Source organism: Uranotaenia lowii, chromosome 2 (genome assembly GCF_029784155.1).
Source record: "Uranotaenia lowii strain MFRU-FL chromosome 2, ASM2978415v1, whole genome shotgun sequence".
In the NCBI taxonomy this organism is placed as follows: domain Eukaryota; kingdom Metazoa; phylum Arthropoda; class Insecta; order Diptera; family Culicidae; genus Uranotaenia; species Uranotaenia lowii.
Genome location: NC_073692.1, coordinates 12,334,383 through 12,361,117, shown reverse-complemented (window position 1 = coordinate 12,361,117; position 26,735 = coordinate 12,334,383). Strand labels below are relative to the sequence as shown.

The 26,735-nt window shown below is 34.4% G+C and overlaps 1 protein-coding gene and 1 long non-coding RNA gene across 7 annotated transcripts in view; one reads left to right on the top strand and one right to left on the bottom strand.

Moving 5' to 3' along the window:
- Positions 1–26,735, top strand: part of LOC129743830 (beta-1,4-glucuronyltransferase 1-like) — a 202,433-nt gene that overhangs the window by 100,624 nt on the left and 75,074 nt on the right. The gene's annotated exons all lie outside the window — the stretch shown is intronic.
- On the bottom strand, positions 53–13,257 carry LOC129743832 (uncharacterized). The gene is made up of 3 exons (XR_008736694.1): positions 13,093–13,257; positions 292–337; positions 53–150 (listed from the first exon to the last, which is right to left on the bottom strand). It is a non-coding gene; the product is annotated as an uncharacterized LOC129743832 (long non-coding RNA).

Sequence of the window (26,735 nt, the reverse complement as noted above, 5' to 3'; positions counted from 1 at the left end):
TGGCACCGGCCAGGCCAGACTACGGTCTGTGCCAGTAGTGCTATATTACTTTCGTGACCGGTGAGCTTTTTTATCCCGGCCGGTGAAATTGATACCGGAGAAATTTTTCCCAGAAGGCACGTGATGTTGGTTGATTTAAAAATTCGCATTCTGGAAGTTTAAATTGTTGACGAAATGACTCAAGAAATGTTGTGGGTACGAGGACAAAACTTTCTGTCAGTGAACAATGATTTTGATGACACATGCCTGATTATTAAAAAAGAAAACAATAAAATACTATCTATGACTTACAAATTTTATCCAATATAATTGTTATTCATCAGAACGCTTGGTTTACCTGCAAAGAGAAAAAAGAACAATATTTCAAAATCAGCTAAGTTATGTTATGTCTGAATAAGTAATGCGAATGATGATAATTTTTAAAGACCCTAAGCCCCAAAATGATTATGAATGTGTCAAAATTCACACCTGTTTGCCTAATTTGACATCTCGCAAGTGTAGAAAGAGTTGACTCAATAGTTTTAACAAATGTACGCGCTGTCAGCCGGATGCCAATTCGTCTACAGTGTCTTCAAAAAAAAAACTAGCCGGCCGGTTGGTGATGATCATGCGTGATTGTGTGTCGCCCTCTGCGACGTCTTGATGAATGATGGATGGCAATGCCCATTTTTGGCGCAACAGCGCCGCCTTCTTTGATTTATATCGAGAGCTGTGGGAATCTGTGTCCATCATCTAGTAGGCCGATCTAATGAGGTGAAGAGCAAGAGCATCAGGCCGACAAGCCTCGTAAAATCAACAACTTTATTAGAAGAAACTTCCCGATTTGTAGCCAAACAAACACAAGATGTTGCGGCACTGTGCTGGTAAGATTAATGGGATTGGTTTATGCCCAAAAACCTCCACTTTGTCGCTTTTGAAGTCCCAACAAGGGACGCTAAATGTTTTGAAGCTTAACCTAATGTTTCTAAGCAAAAAAAATCTAATTCAAAAGCTTCGATGCAAAAAAATTGGAACATCAGCGCCACATGTAGCAATTAGTATTAACCTCGACATCCAAAGGCGGGACTTTTCGTGTAACACGAAAATTCGAGCCCATGCAACAGTAGTTTTATCAGCAGCGCCCTTATCTTTCGACATTTCCTTCTCTCGATGTGGGAAATGTCGATTGAGACAACTCCTACCTAACTAGAAGCCAGAAGCTCAAACTGGAATCGAAAGCGAAGCAAAATTGGTTGGAAACATCTCATACCCAGCTTTCAGTACCATAAAAGACGACGACGAAGAAATTAGTGTGCCAAAATGGAAGACGAAAACAAGGGAATAAAACTTAACGTCTACACTTCTCTAGCTTATCTTGGGCCAACCTTAACGTTGTAATTTAACTAGACTTTAGAGTTATCTCTCGAGATAGATACAAGAACATAAGTGGAGTGCAAATCTGGCAGCCAGACAACTGAGTGCAACAGTGACTAAGCCGGGTGAGCAATGTGCAAACTATTTCTTAATTGTAGCGCCAACGAGAACAGTTGCTGTTGTTAAGTGCCGGTTTGAGATTATCAGCGTCAGGGAATTCCTTGGCCGATGAAATGATACTAAGCTGAGCACAAACGGTTTATGAAAAAACAATTTTTTTTTTATATCCGAAATTTCCTCTAGGCAATATACCTGGCAATCCAAATTCCTGGAATTGCTGTAAAATTTCTACATTTTCAAGTTTGCCTAAATAATAAAAATCGTCAAAATAAAGAAACTGATAAAAAATGTTAAATTTTTTCTAAAAAACATCTGAAATGTCAGATAATTGGAAAACAATAAATTTTACAAAATTTAAAGAATTGTTGAAATTGTTAAATTTATAAAAAAAAATCAATATATATTAAAATTAACATTACCAAAAATTGTCGATACTGTGAAATATTCAAAATAACCAAAATTTTCGAATTGTCATTATTGTCAAGTCTGTGAAAATTTTAACCATTTTGATAGTCTTGGCAATTTTGAAAATTTAAACAAATTTGAAAAATTTGATAATTTTTAGAATTTTGAAAATTTCTACTGTACTGACAGTATTGGCAACATAGACAATTTTTACAATTTTGACCATTTTGACAATTCTGACAATCTTGACAGTTTTGATTAATATGAATATATTGACAATTTTGACAATTTTAACACTTTCAACAATTTCGACAAATTTGAAAATTTTAGAAATTTTGTAAATTTTAAAAATTTTGACGACTTTGACAGTTTTAAATATTTGGAAAATTTTGACAAACATTTTGAATACTTTTGAAATTTGTTCAAAATTTGACCATTCTGACAAAAAAATTTCAAAATTATGTCATTTTTGAGAATTTTGACAGTTTTGACAATTTTAAAAATTTTGACAGTTTTGACAATTTTGACAATTTTAAATTTTTTTTAAAATAACGCAAATTCTGACAATTTTGACAGTTTTGACAATTTTGACAATTTTGACAATTTTGACAATTTTGACAATTTTGACAATTTTGACAATTTTGACAATTTTGACAATTTAGAAAATTTTGACAATTTTGACAATTTTGACAATTTTGACAATTTTGACAATTTTGACAATTTTGACAATTTTGACAATTTTGACAATTTTGACAATTTTGACAATTTTGACAATTTTGACAATTTGGACAATTTGGACAATTTTGAAAATTTGGAAATTTTGTCAATTTTGTCAATTTTGAAAATTTTGAAAATTTTGACAATTTTGACAACTTTGACACTTTTGACAATTTTGACAATTTTGACAGTTTTGACAATTTTGACAATTTTGGCAATTTTGACAATTTTGACAATTTTGACAATTTTGACAATTTTGATTAATATGAATATATTGACAACTTTGACAATTTTAACACTTTCAACAATTTCGACAATTTTGAAAATTTTAGAAATTTTGTAAATTTTAAAAATTTTGACGACTTTGACAGTTTTAAATATTCGGAAAATTTTGACAAACATTTTGAATACTTTTGAAATTTGTTCAAAATTTGACCATTCTGACAAAAAAATTTCAAAATTATGTCATTTTTGATAATTTTGACAGTTTTGACAATTTTAAAAATTTTGACAGTTTTGACAATTTTGACAATTTTAAATTTTTTTTAAAATAACGCAAATTCTGACAATTTTGACAGTTTTGACAGTTTTGACAATTTTGACAATTTTGACAATTTTGACAATTTTGACAATTTTGACAATTTTGACAATTTAGAAAATTTTGACAATTTTGACAATTTTGACAATTTTGACAATTTTGACAATTTTGACAATTTTGACAATTTTGACAATTTTGACAATTTTGACAATTTTGACAATTTTGACAATTTTGACAATTTTGACAATTTTGACAATTTTGACAATTTGGACAATTTTGACAATTTTGACAATTTTGACAATTTTGATCATTTTGACAATTTTGACAATTTTGACAATTTTGACAATTTTGACAATTTGGACAATTTGGACAATTTTGACAATTTGGAAATTTTGTCAATTTTGTCAATTTTGACAATTTTGACAATTTTGACAATTTTGACACTTTTGACAATTTTGACAATTTTGACTATTTTGACAATTTTGACAATTTTGACAATTTTGGCAATTTTGACAATTTTGACAATTTTGACAATTTTGACAATTTTGACAATTTTGATTAATATGAATATATTGACAATTTTGACAATTTTAACACTTTCAACAATTTCGACAATTTTGAAAATTTTAGAAATTTTGTAAATTTTAAAAATTTTGACGACTTTGACAGTTTTAAATATTTGGAAAATTTTGACGAACATTTTGAATACTTTTGAAATTTGTTCAAAATTTGACCATTCTGAAAAAAAAATTTCAAAATTATGTCATTTTTGATAATTTTGACAGTTTTGACAATTTTAAAAATTTTGACAGTTTTGACAATTTTGACAATTTAAAATTTTTTTTAAAATAACGCAAATTCTGACAATTTTGACAGTTTTGACAGTTTTGACAATTTTGACAATTTTGACAATTTTGACAATTTTGACAATTTTGACCATTTTGACAATTTTGACAATTTTGACAATTTTTTCAATTTGACAATTTTGACAATTTTGACAATTTTGACAATTTTGACAATTTTGACAATTTTGACAATTTTGACAATTTTGACAATTTTGACAATTTTGACAATTTTGACAATTTTGACAATTTTGACAATTTTGACAATTTTGACAATTTTGACAATTTTGACAATTTTGACAATTTTGACAATTTTGACAATTTTGACAATTTTGACAATTTGGACAATTTGGACAATTTGGACAATTTTGACAATTTTGAAAATTTGGAAATTTTGTCAATATTGACAATTTTGACAATTTTGACACTTTTGACAATTTTGACAATTTTGACAATTTTGGCAATTTTGACAATTTTGACAATTTTGACAATTTTGACAATTTTGACAATTTTGACAATTTTGCTAATTTTGACCATTCTGAAAATTTTGACAATTTTCACAATTTTCACAATTTTGACAATTTTGACAATTTTGACAATTTTGACAATTTTGACAATTTTGACAGTTTTGACAATTTTGACAATTTTGACAATTTTGACAATTTTGACAATTTTAGCAATTTTGTCATTTTTGACAATTTTGACAATTTTGATATTTTTCACAATTTTGACAACTTTGAAAATTTCGACAATTTTGACTATTTTGACAATTTGGACAATGACAATTTTAACAATTTTGCCTATTTTGACAATTTTGACCATTCTGATGATTTTGACAATTTTGACAATTTGACAATTTTGACAATTTTGGCAATTTTGGCAATTTTGGCAATTTTGACAATTTTGATAATTTTGACAATTTTGACAGTTTTGATAATTTTGTTCTATTTTATCAATTTTGACCATTTTGCAAATTTGAAAATTTTGAGAATTTCGACAACGTTAAGAATTTTGAGAATTTTGTCAATTTTGACAATTTTGACAATTTTAACAACTTTGACAATTTTGTCAATTTTGACAATTTTGAAAATGATAGCAATTTGACAATTTTGGCAATTTTGTCAGTTTTGTCATTTTTGACAATTTTGACAATTTTGATAATTTTAACAATGTTGACAATTTTGTTCTATTTTAACAATCTTGACAATTTTGACAAACTTGAAAAATTTGACAATTTTGACAACGTTAACAATTTTGACAATTTTGTTAATTTTGACAATTTTCACATTTCAACAACTTTGACAATTTTGTCAATTTTGACAATTTTGACAATGTTAACAACTTTGACAATTTTGGCAATTTTGTCATAAAAATGACAATTTGACAATTTTGACAATTTTGACAATTTTGACAATTTTGACAATTTTGGCAATTTTGACAATTTTGACAATTTTGACAATTTTGACAATTTTGACAATTTTGACAATTTTGACAATTTTGACAATTTTGACAATTTTGACAGTTTTGACAATTTTGACAATTTTGACAATTTTGACAATTCTGATAATTTTAATTATTTTTAAAATTTTCACAATTTTGACGATTTTGACAATTTTGACAATTTTAACAATTTCGACAATTTTGACGTTTTTGACAATTTTGACATTTTTGACAATTTTGACGTTTTTGACAATTTTGACAATTTGGAAAAATTCGTCAATATTGACAATTTTGACAATTTTGACAATTTTGACAATTTTGACAATTTTGACATTTTTGACAATTTTGACAATTTTGACAAAATTGACAATTTTGACAATTTTGACAATTTTGACAAAATTGACAATTTTGACAATTTTGACAATTTTGAAAATTTTGACAATTTTGACAATTTTGACAATTTTGACAATTTTGACAATTTTGAGAATTTGGAAAAGTTTGAAAATTTTGTCAATTTTTTCAATTTTGTCAATTTCGACAATTTTGTCAATTTTGTCAATTTTGTCAATTTTGTCAATTTTGTCAATTTTTTCAATTTTGTTTATTTTTGACCACTTTGACAATTTTGACAATTTTGACAATTTTGACAATTTTGACAATTTTGACAATTTTGACCACTTTGACAATTTTGACAATTTTGACAATTTTGACAATTTTGACAATTTTGACAAATTTGACCATTTCGACAGTTTTGATAATTTTGACTTTCTTGACAGTTATGACAATTTTGACAATTTTGAGAATTTTGAGAATTTTGTCAATTTTGACAATTTTGATATTTTTGACAATTTTGACAATTTTGACTATTTCGACAATTTTGATAATTTTGGCAAAAGATTTTGACAATTCTGACCATTTAAACAATTTTGACAATTTTTAAAATTTTGACAATTTGACCATTAACAATTTTGACAAATTTGGCAACTTTCACAATTTTCACCATTTTGTCAATTTTGACATTTTTGTCAATTTTTACAAACATACAATTTTTACAATTTTTACTGTTTTGACGATGTTGACAATTTTGAATTTTTTTTTAAAAATGTTAATTTTTTTCAATTTTGTCGATTTTGTCAGTGTTGTAGATTTTATCAATCTTGACATTTTTTTATAATTTTTACAATTCTACTAAAAATTTCAACAATTTTGTTCACTTTTTAATTTTTGTCAATTTCGTCATTTTTGTCAATTTTATAATTTTTGTCAATTTTGCCATGATTTAAAAACTGTCATTATTGTCAATTTTGTTAAATTTGTCAATTTTGTCAATTTTGTCAATTTTGGCACTTTTGTCACTTTTGTAAATTTTGTCAATTTTGTCAATTTTGTCAATTTTGTCAATTTTATCAATTTTTTTCAATTTTGTATTTTTTTTTCAATTCTCTCAAATTTGTCAATTTTTTAACAGTTCTATCGAATTGAAAATTTTGGCAATTTTGACAGTTTTAAGTATTTTGACAGTTTTGAAAATTCTGACAATTTTGACATTATTGTTAATTTTTTAAATTTTGCAATTTTGACAGTTTAGATATCTGACAGTTTTGTCAATTTTGTCAATTCTGCCAATTTTGACTATTTTGTCAATTTTGTCAACTTTTCCTTTTTCTTTGTATTTTTTTTCAGTTTTGTCATTTTTGCTAATTTCATCAATTCCGGCAATTTTGACATTTTGGACACTTTTGACGTTTTTGACAATTTTAAAATATCTGACAATTTTCACAATTATGACAACTTATACGAAAATCCTGGAAAAAAGAAAACAACAAAAATTTGGTAAATCGTTTAAATGTTTGTCAATTATGTCATTTTTTTCAATTTCGCTGATTTTGTCAATTTTGTTCAATATTGATAATTTTGTCAATTTTGACAAATTTTCCAATTTCCAAATTGGTCTTTTTCAGCAGTTGGACGGACAGTTTTTATAATTTTGTCAATTTTTCGATTTTTACAATTTAAATTCCTGATAAATTAACTTTTTTCTCGAGTTTCCTTGAATGGTTCATTTTGATAAATTAAATCGAAATTTCTAGATACTCAAGTCTTCATTAAAACTATCTTTTGAAAACGCGCAAAACTTTTCTGGGGATGCTCATAGCATTTTACAATTTTGAATTTCAAATGCAGAATTTCAGATTCTGAGCTCGATACCGAAACCGGGACGATGTTCGGCCAAAATAGAACAACATCCGCACTAATTAGTGAAATGTCTTCGACCTGGGGCAAAAATCGAGCAAAAGAAGATGTCGATGAACTTTTGATTCGGTTCAGCTGCCAAATTGTTGCTTTTAGGATGACGACGACGACGACGACGAAAAAAGCAAGCCGGGTGAGGAGGAAAAAACCCATCAGTTGTGGACATTTGAATTTCCTGATCGAGCTTTTTTTTCTCCTTTTTATGGTTTTAATTGTATTTCTCCTTTCCACATTCATTTATTGAACCCGAACCAGTGCGGTGCTGTCTCTAATTTTTCTAGCTTTTGTGAGTCCTATCATCCCCATTGTAAAAATTTATGATACTGGGTCTGAGGAACGGATTCGCAAGCTTGGTTTGCCCGGCTGAATAATTCACGCCTCAAAATGCGCATAAAATCGTTGCTCCCTGCGCCAAAAATATACAGAAGAGGCGGACAGTGTTGTTTTTTTTTACGTGCTCTTCATTCTTTTGCTCTGTTACCTACTACCTATTACCACAGACAAACAGACGGGACACTCTGTAGAAAATCTGGTCATTTTTCGCAAAGCTATTACCCTGCCACCTGTTGGTGACATTGCCTACCAACCAATTTCGTTGAAAAAAAAGTGATCATGGTAACCTTTGACAATTCGGCGTTTTGTTTTGAAACAAAAACAACAATTCCAGCATTTTTAGAAGTTGATATTCTGTTATTTATATCTTTTTTAATATTACGGTTTCTGCTTTTTAGGTTTGACGGAAAAAGGCTTCACTGCTGTTTGCGGAACCAGTCAAAGAGTTTAAGAGAGTTGAGATGGTGGTGGTGATGATAACTGAATGCAGGTTTTCTCTACCAGTATAGAAGTTGACATCGGCATTTTAATACCATCTCCCATCTTATATTCCGCACCTACATAAAAAAATTTCTGCACGTTATGAAAAGGGCAGTTGTAATTTTATAATTCGGCTACGAAAAATGAAAAGTGAACCACCATTAACGTCCCGTGTTCAAGAAATGCGCAGTTCACTCTCACTCTCACACTTTCGTATAAAATGAGGATTTTACAGGAAGTTTATGATTCGGCTTAGTTTTTTCCACAGTGCTGCTTGTTGGTCTCTCGGGAATGGGAATGTTGACAGCTTGTCAATTACTCTTAGATTGGGCATCACATAGTTAAATGAAAAAAATGTTGCTGTACATTAGAACAAAATTAAAATATTCAACTTTGATCTCATTTCAAGTTTTTATTTCGAAAACCAAGTATTCAAATATTTCAAAATTGTGATAAGAAGTTATCATTTAATTTTATATGGAATTATTAATTCTTACACAATTTGAACTACAGCGTCTCCATTCAAAACTTTTCATTCCTACGTTAAATGAGATCCCGTACATCTGTTGCTGCTCGTTAATGCTGCTTATCAATACGCAACGTTGAACCAGTACAGTACCTTGAAAGTTTAAAGGGCATCTGGATCGAGAAAAGAGACATGAAGTATCCTCTACGCTTTGCACTAGAAGAGGATCGTTTTTGCTTTGCTTCAGTCAGGACACATTTGGTATGGGTTGTCGGCATCAAGTTACAGATAACTTCTAGGTCCTTTTTTCCGGATTGTAAGCGTCTACGGCTTATTCATCCACTTAACATCTAGGTCCAAGTTAAACTGTCGCTCTTCAATAATAAGCTTCATTTGTCTCCATCTTTTCTGAAAGAATGATTGAAAGAATTAGATTTCAGGATTTGAATACTAACTGCATTTCTGCTCAGGATGATACTGATTTCTCAAATAACGTTTGGCATTCCGTAATCGACCTTTTGTAGTTTTCCCTCAAATATCACTAGATACCGCCATACGGGTTTCAGAAACATTCTCAATTCTTTCCACTTTTTTCAAACTGATGAGGTTACGAGTTGTCACAGTAAACAAACAAAAGCGCAAGGGCTACCTAGATGAAAAAATATGATTTCTCCAAAACTATAGCAGTGCTATCTGGTGGCGACATTGCCTAGCTCTAAATCCGTTTTGCGAAGAATGAAAAAAGAGTGTCCTGTCTGTTTGTCTGTGCTATTACTTTTGCTGCTTGAAATCCGCCAATTCGTGATCCATTCAAAAGTTTCGATGGATGTTGGAAACAAAAATAATAAAAACAAATGCCGTGAGAAATTGCGACCCCAAATGGTTTAAGTTTAAGTGTTCAACGCCTGCTTGGATCCACCTTTGCTCAAGATATTTGGCTTGCTTTAATAGTGACTTTGTTAGTTTACTTTGATTTTTTTTCTACTCGTTCTAGCGGCACTCTTCGATAGAGATAGATAGCATAGCGCCTGCTTTGGTTTTGCAGAGCGCGCAATGTTTAAAATATTAGTTATAGAGCTGGCGCGAATAGCGAAAATCGTGGCTCTGTGTAATCATTAAATCGGCTGCTAGCAAATTATATGAAGACGGGCTTAAAATGTTGCAAAAGGCCATTATCGGGGGTGTCTCTTTTTCTTGGTCTTCTAACACCAATTTCGGACTGCAAACTTTAAACCAAGCGGACGGACGCAGGAGGAAGTGGCGAAGGTTCTTCTTCCTATATTAATATTCATCTTACCAGCTAGAGCACACCGCAAATTTTTGATCGAGGGGTCCGCCACAAGCCGCGGCCGGAGCATAATTTGGGGTGTCGTGCGAAAATGCTGAAAGGATTCCTGAATATCATTTTCAACGACCCGGGTCAAAAGACCTATTCGAGCTTTTGAACTATCGCGATGGAACCATCTTGTCTTCGCTCGAAAATTCTACATAGATGGAGCCGAGTTTCGGGAAATGGCTGGACCATCAACAATAGGAGCGATTGTGGGCACAGCGGTATTCCCGTCGTTGGTTTTTTTTAAAAGTCAACAAACCGGGAAATGGATTGTCGTTTGAGGAGTGCCATCAATTTTTCTTTCAATCCAGAACAGAACAACCATTCAATGGGCTCCGCAAAGAACTAATAGTTTCCGTTCTGAGGTCAAGCTCTTAATTGGCACGCTTTTATTGGATTTCTATAATAGGTTAGATCGATTATTGTGTTGGTTTTTAAGTTAAATTCAACCTAAACCTGTCAAAAAAAGAGACAACTGTTTTTGAACTTGAAAATAATAACATGCAGAGTTTATGAGTTTTCCCAAAACAGTTATCTCATTATTCACTTAAGGTAGAGAAATGAAAAATAAAGTTGTGTACGATAGAAGAGTTTAACACCAGGCTTGCAAACATTAAGATTCTATAAAATTGATAGAATATTTTTCATTATTAATAATTTGATGCTATTTTTTCATGTGTAAGATCAAGACAACCTTCCTCGGCCTTGAAGACCTTCCTCGGCCTTGAAGACCTTCCTCGGCCTTGAAGACCTTCCTCGGCCTTGAAGACCTTCCTCGGCCTCGAAGACCTTCCTCGGCCTTGAAGACCTTCCTCGGCCTCGAAGACCTTCCTCGGCCTTGAAGACCTTCCTCGGCCTTGAAGACCTTCCTCGGCCTTGAAGACCTTCCTCGGCCTTGAAGACCTTCCTCGGCCTTGAAGACCTTCCTCGGCCTTGAAGACCTTCCTCGGCCTTGAAGACCTTCCTCGGCCTTGAAGACCTTCCTCGGCCTTGAAGACCTTCCTCGGCCTTGAAGACCTTCCTCGGCCTTGAAGACCTTCCTCGGCCTTGAAGACCTTCCTCGGCCTTGAAGACCTTCCTCGGCCTTGAAGACCTTCCTCGGCCTTGAAGACCTTCCTCGGCCTTGAAGACCTTCCTCGGCCTTGAAGACCTTCCTCGGCCTTGAAGACCTTCCTCGGCCTTGAAGACCTTCCTCGGCCTTGAAGACCTTCCTCGGCCTTGAAGACCTTCCTCGGCCTTGAAGACCTTCCTCGGCCTTGAAGACCTTCCTCGGCCTTGAAGACCTTCCTCGGCCTTGAAGACCTTCCTCGGCCTTGAAGACCTTCCTCGGCCTTGAAGACCTTCCTCGGCCTTGAAGACCTTCCTCGGCCTTGAAGACCTTCCTCGGTCTTGAAGACCTTCCTCGGCCTTGAAGACCTTCCTCGGATTGTTTTGACAATTTCAGCATATTGCTCGATTTTGAAAATTTGTCATTTTTGTCTTTTTTTGTCTTTTTTTGTCATTTTTGTCATTTTTGTCATTTTTGTCATTTTTGACATTTTTGTCATTTTTGTCATTTTTGTCATTTTTGTCATTTTTGTCATTTTTGTCATTTTTGTCATTTTTGTCATTTTTGTCATTTTTGTCATTTTTGTCATTTTTGTCATTTTTGTCATTTTTGTCATTTTTGTCATTTTTGTCATTTTTGTCATTTTTGTCATTTTTGTCATTTTTGTCATTTTTGTCATTTTTGTCATTTTTGTCATTTTTGTCATTTTTGTCATTTTTGTCATTTTTGTCATTTTTGTCATTTTTGTCATTTTTGTCATTTTTGTCATTTTTGTCATTTTTGTCATTTTTGTCATTTTTGTCATTTTTTTCATTTTTTTCGTTTTTGTCATTTTTGTCATTTTTGTCATTTTTGTCATATTTGTCATTTTTGTCACTTTCTGAAAGAAGCAAAACATTGAAGTGTAGAAATAGAAATGAAAATAAAAAATTAAAATTATTTTTGATTTCAACGAACGAAATTGAAGATACAACTTATTCGTGAACGCTTAGATATCTAGGTACAATTTTGATCTAACTCGAACCGCATTTCTATATGTCTAAGTAAAAAGCTCCAAACTGACCCCCTTTATCACAAAACGGAATGCAAAATGATATCAAGTGGACTGGGCACCACCAGCTGACAAAACAAACGACTCCAAAAAAAAAACAGCCATTTAGCGGTTTTATGCAAATTTTTGGCAACCAAACACCGTTATTGGGCTGACCGTTGCGTTGTCTCAACTGAGCTTATGTTTTGCAGCTAGATTTTCCACGGATTATCATCCCTAAGGCGGAACAGTTTATTGATAAATGGGTGAATAAAGTTTATCGTTTTACAACCTGGTCGTATGTGTGTGGCTTAGAATCATAAATTTCTAGAGAAAAGATTTTCTTTTTTTTAGAATCGAAACAAAAAAATGCTCTATCAGGTGGTTCTTCGATTCGATTTAAGCGCGGCACAGCACGCCGCTCCAAGGTCTTAAGCTGATGAGCGAAACCGGAGACCTGCGAGCGAATTAAGCTCAATTCCGTTCAAGCCGTACCGAATCGAATCGGTCATATATCAAATCGAGCAGCCAGCACACATAACACATGGCAGGATACAATGGTTCTGACTCAGTACGAGACAAAAACCCTTAGGGCAGAATTTTTAATCGGGTTTCCAGAATATGATCCTTGAATAATTAAAACCAGATGGAAAATCGGAACGATTCTGATGCGTTTTCTTCCGAATTCAGTGGAATTTTTCATATTGACGAAAATTACAAACTAGTAACCCTACCGGGTGTGAAACAACATGTGGTACTTCATTGGTTCTTCGAATTGGAACAACGGCAGGGTAGTATTTCCCAGGGTTTGCTCTCGAAGAAGGGAATGTCCATGACGAGTGAGGGATGCAGCAATAAAAATGTCCCCCAGTATAATTAATACACTTTGTGCAGATTCTTGAGACCTCCGATGCCTCCGGTGTGCCTGCTAATGCCGGCTAGGCTGCGATTGGTAGCCACAGTCGCTTCGCAAACGACTTCGTAGAATTTCCGCTCTCTGTCTAGCTGGACCTTGTAGATACCTTTCCAACTATATTAAATTAAAACCTACAATAAAGCTTAGTTCTTTTAGAAATGGGACACTTTCATTTGCTTATAGCTCGTTAACTAGTTATTGGATATCAAAAATTTTGACCGCATTTTGTTGCCTGTAAAAAGTACTATTGGACCAATTTTTTTCAAAATTTAAAATTTACGTGTTTTTGAGATATGTACGATGCAAGAGAAAAAGAAAAAAATAATTTTGCACAGTTTCCTTTAAAATTCGTCATTATCAAATTGATAGCTGACAAAACCGTTGATTATTCAAAGAATTACAGAGTTTTTGTGGTGGATAAGTATGAAAACACTGTCAATAATGTCCACAAAGTTCAAATCAAGCATTGGAGTGAAGCACATGATCGGCAACAACGGTTAAGGGTCATCAAGGAAGTCAAGTCTCATACCAGCATTTTTAATTTTCAATAAGCGAAAAACTAAGTGTAGATCGCTGAAATGTCCATAACAATTTTCTCCGATAAGCTAAAAGTGTTGCCTAGTGATGACTCATTGAAATCCAACCTCAAACAACCATTTTTCGATAGTTCCAAAGCTCTTAAGCTGTAAAACCTGTACCGAAATAAAAACGTTCAAAAAATGTGGTCAAAAATAATCAAATTTGTTCATTTCGAAACAACTGTATCCAATAATATGCTTCCAGTTTCTTTTAAAAGAGAAGTATTGGACCGAAAAGTATCAGAAATTGAAGAAGGAGGGTGAAGCCACCTAAAATATAGATTTTACGAAGTATAAGTTGGAAAACTGATCAATACCATGACTGAAAAAAAGTGTGCGCCGGCCAATGGGAGATACCAAGAATAAAGTAGAATTTTCTTTAACAAAAAACGGTAAATATTTTTTTTCAAATTTTTTAATGAAATATCATAACATTACCTTCATTTTCTTCGTAGAAAGTATTGCGTTCAAACGAATGGTTTTTGAGATACACGCATTCGTAATTGTCCCATTTCTAAAAGAACTAAGCTTTAGGGAGAAAATTACGGAAAATAATACCTGCCCTCCTCCAACTGGGACGATTTGTTTTGCTGTCAAAGACCGATTGAAAGAAATATAGACGAAGAAGACGCCACCGCCTGCTTCGATAGCGCAATGGCCTGGGGCAACTCAGTGCTCTTCGAATGAAAAGTGTAGGTACATAAATCCAAGCCTCTGATGAACTTTTAAATCAATTTTAAAGACTCAGAGTTTAGGTTGAGCCGGATTTTTTTTTCTACAAAACCATCCGAAGCAAATGACATTGCAGGCATTTTCACCCCCGAAATTGGAAACGGGAGTTACTCAATTTTATAACCAGCCATAAAACACTTTTTTGGCATATGTGTAGGTACTACTGGAATGTCTCCAACCGGACATCCGATTTCATATTCATGAAAGAGTGAGGTAAAATGTACCACCAACAACAACAAACTAATGGATGCTGCAGCAGTAAGGTTGTCACTTTTTCTCACCGTCGTCGGTCGTCGTTCGGTCGATTTTCCATCCCAATTTACGAAACCGGAATATACCGTAGCTACATATGTCAATATTCAGCTGAGATTTTGGCAAACAACTTCAAACGTATGGACGTATGGGGGTCCGGAAAATTTGCTGACTTGCTGTGTGGGTTAGCTACCAGGAGATGGGCAACCGCAAAGCTCGTTTTGGTTTACTGCTGCAAACAAGTCAAAAGCGACAGGCCATATCGGAAGTCGTCCAACTGAATTAGTATACCTACCTATTCTGAATATCCACTGACTGAGCACGGAAAACCACAAATGAGTTTGAACAACAAAACTTTGTAGTCAGACCACAAGGAACGTTGGTCTTAGGCAACTCGCAATAGCTCACGTGTTGACTTTTGCTTCTAAGTATTTTTAACTGATCAGATTTAAAAACAAAAATAGAAATCTTGGAAACGATGTGATAAAATGCTCTTAATTCCTTGAAAGGTAAACAGAAGTAGTTTTAAATTTTCTTGATGAAAGATTTGTTCCAAATAAAGAACCTACATGTAAAAGAAGCGACATCTAATCCCTCTTAAAATAAAATATGTGGCAACATCGCCGAAAGCTTGGATAAAAAAAATCTCAGCAATGTTTTATGGCTCAATGTTCAAGCTCTTCTCTAGAGTGAAAGCTCCAAATCCTACAAAACAACAATTGAAATTGAACAACATTGAAATTGGTGGATCGTGATAATCAATATGAATGACTTAAATTTTATCAACAATCATATAGTTTTCTAACTTTGTCACGAACAACTAAAGTTGTGAAAAAACTTGATCCTAATCATACTTTCATATGACGAGCTTCCAAATTATTTGCTTGAACTACAACAGCGATCACAATACTCTACTTATTTTCTGTTTCCTCATTCTGCTGCGTTTTAAAAGTTTTCTTTTATATGTTTATGATTTTAAAATTAAATTTAGCTGAAAATTGCAAGAAGTTAAAAAAACCTATTTTTTTTCGTTAAGTGGTGCTTATATAGAAATTAAATAGAATTCGACTGATTTATGCCAAGGAAAGTGAGACTGACAGTAAGTCCACGTTTTGCGTCGAAAGAACAATTTTTAAAGAAGCTACGCCTGAGTTGATAAAGTATTTCCTAAAAGCTCTAAAAAGCTATAATGGTCAGAAAAAAATTCCATAGCTTATTCTCAACCCTTATGACATTGCATACTTACGGGTGCTATTTTTTATAAACAAGAAAAAATCAATTATTTTAGCCCTTTTCTTCAGATGATTGATGGATGAATATTAGATATTGGATAAATATTAGTAATCTCGTAATCAGCAATGACCACGATCCATTGAGAAGCAGAATATACCGAGATCATTTGTACCCATATATTAGGGATCAATTGTACCCAAAATCAACATTTTAGAAAACTTTTTCTGAAAAAAGTTGGGAGTTTTCCATCGCTTTGGAAATATTGTATTTTGAAGTTCATTTTACACTCGAAAGATTGATGTATTGGAATAAATATTTTTGTTATAATATTTCCATGTCAAGTCACATTTTGTGAAATTTTTCAAACAAAGTTCAATAACCCAAAAAATTATTTTGTTAAAATTTTTTAAGCTTCAACCGTTACTGTTTTGTTCCATTTGGCACATTTTTCTAGAACATTTGATCTTTGTACGACATTCCAGTTTGGAGATACATCTAAGGAATCAAGTATCCCCAGGGATTAAGTACCCTCATTCTCCTCTAATAATAACAAAAAAAAATGATAATAATTTTTTAACGGATGCGTTAGCGATTGACTTGTTCATTCAAATAACACATTCATTAACACATACTACATTCCTTTCATAACAGTTCCACGAAGCCATGGTGTCGGGTATGTGGTGATTTGAATTGAAGATTTAGCTTAGCTTAGCTTAGCTTAGCTTAGCTTGATTTACTACTCACATCCACCTTGAATCATTGAACCCGAAATACACCTTAAAGAGTCTTTTAATGTAAAAGTATTCTAGTATACTCTGTGATTGATTTATAAACTTGGTTTAAATACATTCAATACATTTCGGATTCCAAAATCGCAGGAGTGGCTCAGTAGAACAAGTTACACATCGCCAATGGTTGCTACTCCGTGATTGACCGAGGCCATCAATTTTGCTCAAAGGTCAAATGAACGGAACCTGGGATTGGCTACACATTCACAATGCACAAAACTGATGCTCTCTCTTTAAACATCAATAACGGCGCCGGCCACGTCCTATTAGTCAATAGATAGGTTAGGAAAAATGAGAAAGGGATAAAAGAACAACTTTATGCCTAAGGACCGAGGTCACCTCTGCATCCTTGCAATAAAATTTGGTTGGGAATGTGGAGGAAAGGAATTAATTAGGAAACACTTTTGACTAGTGTTATGCTGATAGCCTTTTCTCCTGAAATATATTTTTAATTTATTTAAACATTTTAGTGAAATAAGAAATAACAATTCTGAAAGGTGATTATGACTAAAACACATTCGAAGTCAATCGTATAAACTTGATTTCCATCTTCATCTGTATTAGTTATAGTTGCTGCTCACATAACTCAAAGTTCGAAAGGATAATCATATTTATGTAGGAATTATATAAACGTTTAAAAAGTGTAAAAGTTCAAATATTTTGGAGAAAAATTGAGAAATAGATTGAAAAAAAAAGTGAATTTTATTATTGGCGAAATCAAAAGGCCAAATAGAACGTTTGACCCTTTTTTTTAAAGAGAAATAAAGAGAATAAAAACTTTGTCAATTTTTTCAGTAATTTTGATTAGATTATTAATCTAGCGACTCCCCGCATTTGATCAGAAACATTAAGATTTTAACTTAAGCCCTGTTTATGATTTAATGATGATATAAATGAATAACGATCGCTTTAAAGTTTCGAACATTTGAATGAGGAAGAAATTATGAGAAATTCTGAAATTCTAAACAAGTTATTGAATGAGTTAATCCTTGTTAATTTAAACCAAAAAGGACCAATTTTGTAATAGAAGAACTGATTAAATTTTTATTTTGAATTGATGAAATAACGATTAGTTTAAAAACATTGAAGATCATTTTATCAAAATTACGAAATGTTTTTTTTTTTGTTTTTTGCGGCATTATTAATGTGGCACGAATTATGTGGTGATCTGTATTGAAGATTTGCCAAATTAGTTATCTAAAGAATGAATTTCAGCGCATATGTTGACGAAACTGACTTTTCATAATCATTAAAAAGTTTTAAGTGTGAAAACATGTGCATTTCTATCGAACACACAATTTAGTTCTTTTTCTCGGAAGATTTTCGTTAAAAATCCGATTATTTCATAGAATGTCTAAATTGAACTAAATTTAAAGCTTTTTTATTGAAAACGCCGTCTAAAAATGAAAAGATTCTCGATGAGCCTACATTTTTTTTAAACTTTCTGTGATATCTTGACATGATTTTTAAGCACATTAAAATAAAGATTTCTCTTTCCAAATATCCATGAAAAATGCTATTAATTCTATTTGTTCCTAATTTTGTTTTCAATCAGAGTCATAGCATGTTGTGGAAAATCATTTCATTAGTTTAACATCCGTTATATAAAAAAAAAACATTCGTTTGCCATTGCCACGGGGATAGAACGGGCGATCATCTTTATCCAAACAAATAAATTATTGAAGTAGGTTAAGCACCGATAAATCCATTAAATATTCATTCAATAAAATTCTAAATATTTATAGGAAAGTTATACACGCATGATCCGGAAATCGTGTCCAAAAAGTTCGAACTCCAGAGATTGTATTTTGGCCGAAAATTCTCGTATAAAACACAATGCGTAAAAACACTCATCGCATGTTAGACAAAATTTGCGGCTTTTGAACCGCAATTACTTTTTTGTATCAAGTCCAATCATGTTGCAGTCTTCGGGTGAAATATTTGCTTTAAGAATATAAATCATAAAAAACAATCGGCTATTGAAGAAAAAAGTTAATAATGAAAAACCCTCCCAACGGTCAGATTTTTAGGAAATTTAGCATGTGACCTTCTGGTATGTTGATCAATAATTTTGAATTAGAGCGAGTGAGATTTACCATTTTTAATTCTTCCTATACTATAATTAGTACACTACGGTTTGTTAAATTATTTAAAAAATGCAGAAATTACTGTTATGGAAAAATAACCATAACTTCTTCATTTTTCAACCAATTTTGATAAATAACCACTTGAAATCTTTGTTTTGAATTCACAATTGAATGAATTAAACCAATAGAAAATTTTTGAAATGTTACCATAGAGTCTAAAACTTTTGCTGAAACAAAATTTCGCAAAAAAATGCGTTTTTTATTATTTTTTTCTATCACAAAGTCACTAATATCAACAATACTGTTGATCATACGCAAAAAAGAAGTTCAAATAATCGATAGAAAATGTATTCACCTTTAATATGCAAAATAGAGATTTCAAATTACTGTTATACAGTTTGAGCTATTTTAATCTTAGAAAATGTACTATTTTTATTTTTTCCATATTTTCATATTTGGAGCATAACTCAAAAACTGTTCTACTGAGATTTTTTTGAATTTCATTTTCGGATTCAGCGCCCGGTCGGTCAATAAAGTTCAGGATTTTTTTTTTCAAATTTCTCAAACTAGTGTTATTAAAGAAAAAAATGATAGAGACTAGAAATAACTATGATTTTTTCTATATTTGAATGTTAAACATCTAGACACAGTCTCAATCGGTTTCCCGTCGAGTGCGTTTCGCGTTGTTGTTCGCTCCGAAAGTTTACAGTTCAACGCGGTTTCGACGTGCATTGCGTCATTCATAATTGAAGTTGTCATTCGGAAGAAAACAAATTACTCCAAATATACATACAAACCGAACAAAAGAAGTCTGTGGTTTCCGAGTTAAATTTACCAAATCAAAAAGTCATGAAATGTGAATGGCGGCGAATCGTGGCAAAAACCCAAGCGGGCGTCATCGTGGAAAAATTGTGCGATTGAAGAAAGTATTCAGCCGTGGGGATGAAAGTTTACCGAAATTAACTTGAAAGTTACAAAATACCAGAATTACATGGCTTAGTTAGCGGAGAGCAATTGCTGTGAAGGATAAGTAAAATTATCAGGCTGAATTTAATTGTGAGCAAGGAGCAGTTTTGAGGTGTCATTGATAGGAATCTCGAATATATAAGTGTGCGTGTGTTCAATAATAAAATAGTGAGAGCCAACAGGTTAACTAGATAAATAACCGAGCAAATATTCTGAGTTGCTCGAAAACCATTTATGTTTCGAGCAGTTGTGTGCTGCATTGAATTGCGTTGCACAGCCTGCTGTGCTTTTTTAGCTGGTAAAAAAATAAATTGAATCGCAAGTGTACAATGGGTGTGGAATTGATTATTAAAAAAAATCAGCGATATAGTGAAATTTAAATAGATTAGAAAGAAATATATCTTTTAAACCGTTTGAATTTCTTGTTCTGCATCAAAAAATGTTATTTGGCGAAAAGTTGAAGAAACTTGATCAAATTATGGTTAACTCACCAATTCGTTGGAGCAGAAGGCTATGTAAAAATGCCATACCAGAAAAAAAGGTGAATAGTGGGTGTTGTGCCTAAGAATTAATTATCAATGACGTAGGAGAGGAGCAGAAGCGGAAAAGAAGAAGAAAAGTACAGTTTTGATTGCTAACAGGAGAAAAAGTCGTGCTGATGTTGTATCTGTAAAATCCGGTCATAGTGGGTGATTGAATGAAAGGTCTATATGCAAATAGTAAAAAAAAAGTGCAGAAAATAGTTTTTTTTTAAGTTTTCCAATTCATAGGCCTGAAGAGGTCAAAGGGTGGGTAATCAAAGGCAGATGAAAATGGTGACTCAGCAGTAAGAAGAAGTTTTAAAGTGAGAGAGCGAATAAGAAAAAAAATCAAATTTAAAGCGAAAGAAGAGTTGTTAGAAATTAAAATGAAAGTGTATGCATTGGGAGCTAATTAGCAAAGGTGTTTAAGCTTAGTGAAGAAATGGGGGAGAAGGGTAGTGAAATGAAGATAGCTGACAAAACATCAGCTCAAGAAGTATAAACCTTAATTCAAGGAGCCAGGTGGATCGTGTTTGGATCTAAGTATAGTTTTACCGACCATTATCGGTCGTAGGTAAGATGAACATTATAAATCGGAATTTTCAATCAGTTGCCAGCTGGCCAGGTATATACACGGATGCCGGAATACCTGTAGTAAATGTATAACATTGAAAATGTTATATATTTTGAACTAGTTGTGTAGCTCATTGATAAATTTCTCCAAAATATACATTCATCAACACGAAATACATTCATTCCACAACAGTTCACACGAAGCCATGGTGTCGGGTATTGTGCACACTGCATTGGAGATTAATCTGTCAAATTGTGTTATCTGAAGAATGCATATAAGCACATTACTTTGATAAAACTGCGGTGAATGCGGACAATAAACGTACGCTAGACTAGGCTTTGTAAATTTATAAAAATTTGCAATAAACTTTAAATGGCACATAATTTACGAATTCAGGATTTCAAAAATAGGTACCGTAAAACGGGGTGACTTCGATCACCGGGGTATCTTTGACCAACAATAAATTTTTGCACATTACCATCAATTACTCAGTCTATAGTTTGAATTTTTGAAGGCTGTTTTCGACGTTTGAAAGCCTATGAATTGAGCATCTTATAGGCAAAATTTTGTTTGTATTTGAAATTTTTTTCTGTTAGTAAAAATGTAATTTCAAAACTTTAAAATATCAATTTTTTTCAAGGCTTGCAAACAAACAGCTCTCCTGATGAAACCAAAAAGCATTTAGAAGTAAACGGGTTGTTGAATGTGAAAGAACTACTTTTTTTCTTTGTATATGTATAGTTATAATGTTAATTTTAGAGTCTTTTAGCTATTAATTTTTGATATTTAAAAAAATAAGGATATTTTTCAAAAGTAGTTGTAAGCCCGTATTGAATAACGGATAGAAACTCTATCAAATGGTTAACTTTGAAGAAAAAATGAAAATGGAAATAGTAGGAGGGCCTAGAGGAATGTGTTAAGGTAAAATTTCATTTGTATTTTTTGGCTCAAACTATTTAGCAATTGTTTTAATTTTTGCCCCTTAATGTATGCAACATAATAGTACTTTTTAGTACTTCAAGGGATTTATGTATCTCTACAACGGCACAGATTAGAAGGTTATTAGATTACATTAAACAATACATTAGAATGTCTTCGGGACAAATAAATTATTCAAAGTAGTGTACTCCAGTAATACACTCAGTAGTACACTGTTCCCTAGACGCGTAAGGAATGCAATAACAAACACACTAATCGAACAAATATTGAACCCACCCCAAGGACCGCACGAGTTCAAGGAAGTATCGATTAGGTTTCGTTTGGATGTGCGGTTTTTTTTTCTTTCGTTTTCGCTAACAATCGGACAGACCTTAGATCAATAATAATCACACAGAGGCGGAAAACTCCCAGAGCACTTGAACCGTGCTGAAGTCGAAGATCAACCGTCGACTCATCATCATCCTCCATCGCAATTTGCCTCAACAGTCAATCTATGTGTTTACCTCTAACGGCCTCCGAAAATCGGATGCTGCCATGATCTTGACCATCACCTGAACCTAAACCGGGTACTTTGGCTGCTGTGAATCTCACTATTTATGGTTATGGACTGTGTTTGGTGTGGGTTCAATGAATGGTCTGATGCTGTAGGTCTCCCCGCATGTGTGACCCTTCAGATGCTGAAGATAATGATGTTGATGATGACGACGATGATGAGGTCTAAGCCGGTCTACAGGTAGGAGCTCAGGTTGTCACAGTTACCTCCAAATACGTCTACTTCAGCATCGGCTAAGCACACTTGAGATACACCTAAGTTTGAAAAAGCACCCACTTCACAGGTGAAGAGTGGCTATCGTTATTATCGTCGCTTAGCGCGCTACCGCTATCATCGGCTCCGAGGGAAGCTTAAATTGGGTGGATCAAGTGTGGCTACGATTGCAAAGATTGATATACCTAGCAGTTGTGAAGCTTATTTTTTGCGTCTTTCGTCTAACTCAGTACGGTAGGTCCTAATCTTAACCAGTCTTGTGAGGCGCGAGTGTATTTCCTATAATTCTTGAGATAACAATTTTCAGCAATAAAAAGTTTACTATTCGGTCGAAGGTTCAATTGCACCGTGAAAAATACTTTAAATTTTAAAACATTGGAAACACTATGAATGCTGCTTAATACAAATAATTGTTTAAGGATAAAAGCAATCTTAAAACGCACAAAACAAACAAACATAAACTCGCGCCCTTGACAGCGAGAGAACAGCCAGTTCAATCTGTTTCAATAGTTAATCCCATTGTAGATATTCGGTTTCAGTTTTCCGCAACGAATCGTTTGCATCGTTCCCAGTCTAGCCTAGTCAGTGTTGAATAATTAATTTCACTTTTCGCCCGCTTCGACCTCAGCAGGCGTCAAACGCTTGCGGCCGGCAGCCGCATCATCGCTTCATGCTAGCTATGTACCTATAATCATCGCAGTATGTCGAGACTAGGCGATATTGTTTAGAGAGAATGGTTTAGCTGGGTTTTAGTTTTTATTTAAGTTGCTGTTTTCTAAGCAACGCCTGCCTAAACTGTGCAAAAAATTCGCTATTGTTTTTTGACCATCGGATGGATGAGTTGAGGTTAGGATTGATGCGGATGCATAAATTGGTCAACAATAGAAAAAAAGCAGGAAAATCTACGGCAATAACGATGGTAGAATTTTTTTTTTGAGGAACATTCGTGAATATTTTTTTAATTGAAGCTCTAATGATTAAAACGGTTTCAGGATATTCAAACATGTAAAGATGACTTCTAGAGAAAAACTTATTGACACTTATGTAAACAGATTTTTGATAGAACGGAATAATTTAAAAAACTACCTATTAGAAAATGACTGTGACCCAAGTAGTATCGATCATTCGATCGATAAGGTTCTTCAAGTCTCTTAAATATAAAACTTAATCTTGGTCTATTAGCTATAAAGTTTGAAGTCGTTCATTGTGCACAACTAAACACTAAACTATTATTTACAAATGATTTTCAAATCTCGTAACGATTTTGCCGATCATTTAGGTAGAAATTACTTACGCAAGACTGCATAATAAAATTAAACTGCAACAGTTTTGTTTCTAGCACGTCTTTGCTGACATTGCAACTCAAAATGGTGCGACGAATGCAATTGCCGCTTCAATAACAACAACCAATAGGTCTCTACCTACTAAATTTAAAAAAAATAAAAGGAGTCTCACCCTGGTAGGAACATAAAAGTACCTACTCTGCATCAATTGAATTCGAATCCGAAACAAAAACAAAACGAAAAGAAAACTGTGTCAAGTTCACGGTTAATTTACGCAGACTTCCAAACCGCGCTAATTCAGCCAAATGCAGCTGCACGGTGAGAATCCCCCGATGAAAGAGGGAGTTTTGGGGGAGGGAGTTTGTGATGCGAGCGGATTTTTTTTGTTGCTAATAAAACTCGGTGTAGTAAACGCACTGCATTGCAAATTTACAGCAGGGGCGGGGTGCCAGTTGGTTGCAGTGGGAAAACGAGACTCAAACAATTGATCGTGACTAAGTTGGGGTACTTTTTTTATCGTTTGTTGCTATTGTTGATTTTTATTTATGGAAAACGATAATTTTCTGCACCGATAATGATGTGAAAGCTCGTATAGTTTAAGTTGAGCTAAATTTAGTTCAGCTATAATATCAGTAGCAACAGATCACTTAGGAAGTCTATATAGTATTCATTCCTAGCTCTCGGTGGATTATGTTTTATAATTATTTCTTCTTTTGAAATAAATTTTGTGTTTGTAACTGAGCTATTCATGGCATTCATGGTAAGCAATGGGTGGCATTTGAACGAGCACACATACATAAACACATTAAGAATCGCAAAAGAAATTCGAGCCGTGGGGTAGCGGCCCAAGAATACTACCCCTGGGTCACTGGCCCATGTCGTAAGAGGCGACTAAATCCAGCAACCCCCCTATCGATGACGACAATGGCAAACGAAACAGGATTTCTCTACGGCACCTATTAGAAAGAAACAACCCAAGGTAACCAAGGTGTGCTGCTCATGGGAGCGCTAAAATGGTCCCATGCATAAGACCGTGCTTATAAGGAGGAAGGCTGGCGGGTTGTAAATGTGTCAGTCGATAACGGTAGCCTGTGGGGCACCAGGACAAACCCCACAGTATTGCAGTTCTTGCTGCGCTAAAGCAGGGCACTGGCGCAGTCGACCGTATATTTCCAGCTACTCGTGGGGTTCATAAATGATTCAAAATACTAAAACTAATAGTCATAAGAGAAAGAAGGATGAGAGTGCGGAGAAGGGTGCAAGCCCTCATCCGTTCAGTGACAGGAGTCTACGGCGATCTCCAGCTCGGCATGCTGTCCAATTGGTAGAAACTCCAGAAGGCTCCATAGTGGAAGAAGGAAGAGAGCTTGTCAGCTCTACAGAGAAGAAGGAAGTTCGTATGTCGAAGGCAATGAAGATGACAGAAATAAAGGCTTTGACTAGCTTGGTTTCGAGCAAGCAAAACATTCATAAGGAGGTCAAGGACAAGCTTATAAAGGCTATGGCTCTTTTGACAGAGGCAAACAAAGCAATCCTAGAGATGGTAAGAGCGCTAAATGGCAGCGCTACTAGCAGAGGAACAGAGGCGGAGAAACCCTCTAAGGCGAATGTTAGTCGTCCGAAACGGATCGATGCCTTCGTTCAAACGGTGAGGTGAGCTCATTACTCCGAGAAGCTCTAAGAGTGTAAAGTAAAAACGAGGGTCGCCAGGTGATCCAAGACCTGGCACCCTAAAGAAGAGGGCCCGAGAACCGATGGTTCGACAGGACCCTGGCCAACTGAAAGGCAATAACGACAGACCCAACGAAAGAGCGCCCTCCGAATGGCAAACAGTGACGCGTAAACACCGTAAGGAGAAAGCTACGAAGACAAACCCCAAGCCCAAAAAGCAGCGAAAGGGAAAAAGGTGAAGCTATCGTAGTTAAGGCGCCAGAGGGTACGTACGCGGACGTGCTTCGTCAGATGCGGACCGACGACAAGCTTGCTGGACTAGGTAAAAACGTGAGGAGGATCCGTCGTACTCGTTCCGGTGAGATGATCCTCGAGTTGAAACGAAGTTCAGCAACAAAGAGTGCATCCTTCAAGGTTCGGAGGAAGTTCTAGGCGAGAACGCGGAAGTGCGTGCGCTATGTCACGAAGTAACCATCCGTATCAAAAACCTCGACGAAATTACGACAGAAGATGATGTCAGGAGAGCGCTGGTCGACCAGTGTAAGGTCGGCGAAGATCAGATCTCGATCCGATTGAGACAGGGTCCTCCCAAATCCGGAACACAAGTTGCAATTGTGAAGCTTCCAGTGGTAGCAGCCAACGCAGCACTCGAGTGCAGGCGGCTAAAGGTGGGATGGTCAGTTTGTGAGATAACCATCTCCCAGCAACCAGAGGTATGCTTTCGATGCATGGAGTACGGTCACAAGTCGTTTGACTGCAAGGGAGTTGACAGACAAGGATTATGCTGGGAGAATCCGGTCACATAGCGGCTAGCTGCAGTAAGCCGGCGAAGTGTCTTATTTGCACTGGTGACCATGTAACTGGCACCCCAAGGTGTTCTGCCTACTAAAAGGCGCTAGTAGCGATACCAAAGGCTTGGAAGTAATCCAAATCAACCTCAACCACTGTCACGAAGCACAACAGCTTCTGTGACAGACGGCGGTGGAAGAGAAGCTAGACATAGCGTTAGTAGCAGAACCCTATTATAGAGCCCTGAATGGCACAAATTGGGTGACCAATAGTGCCAATCTG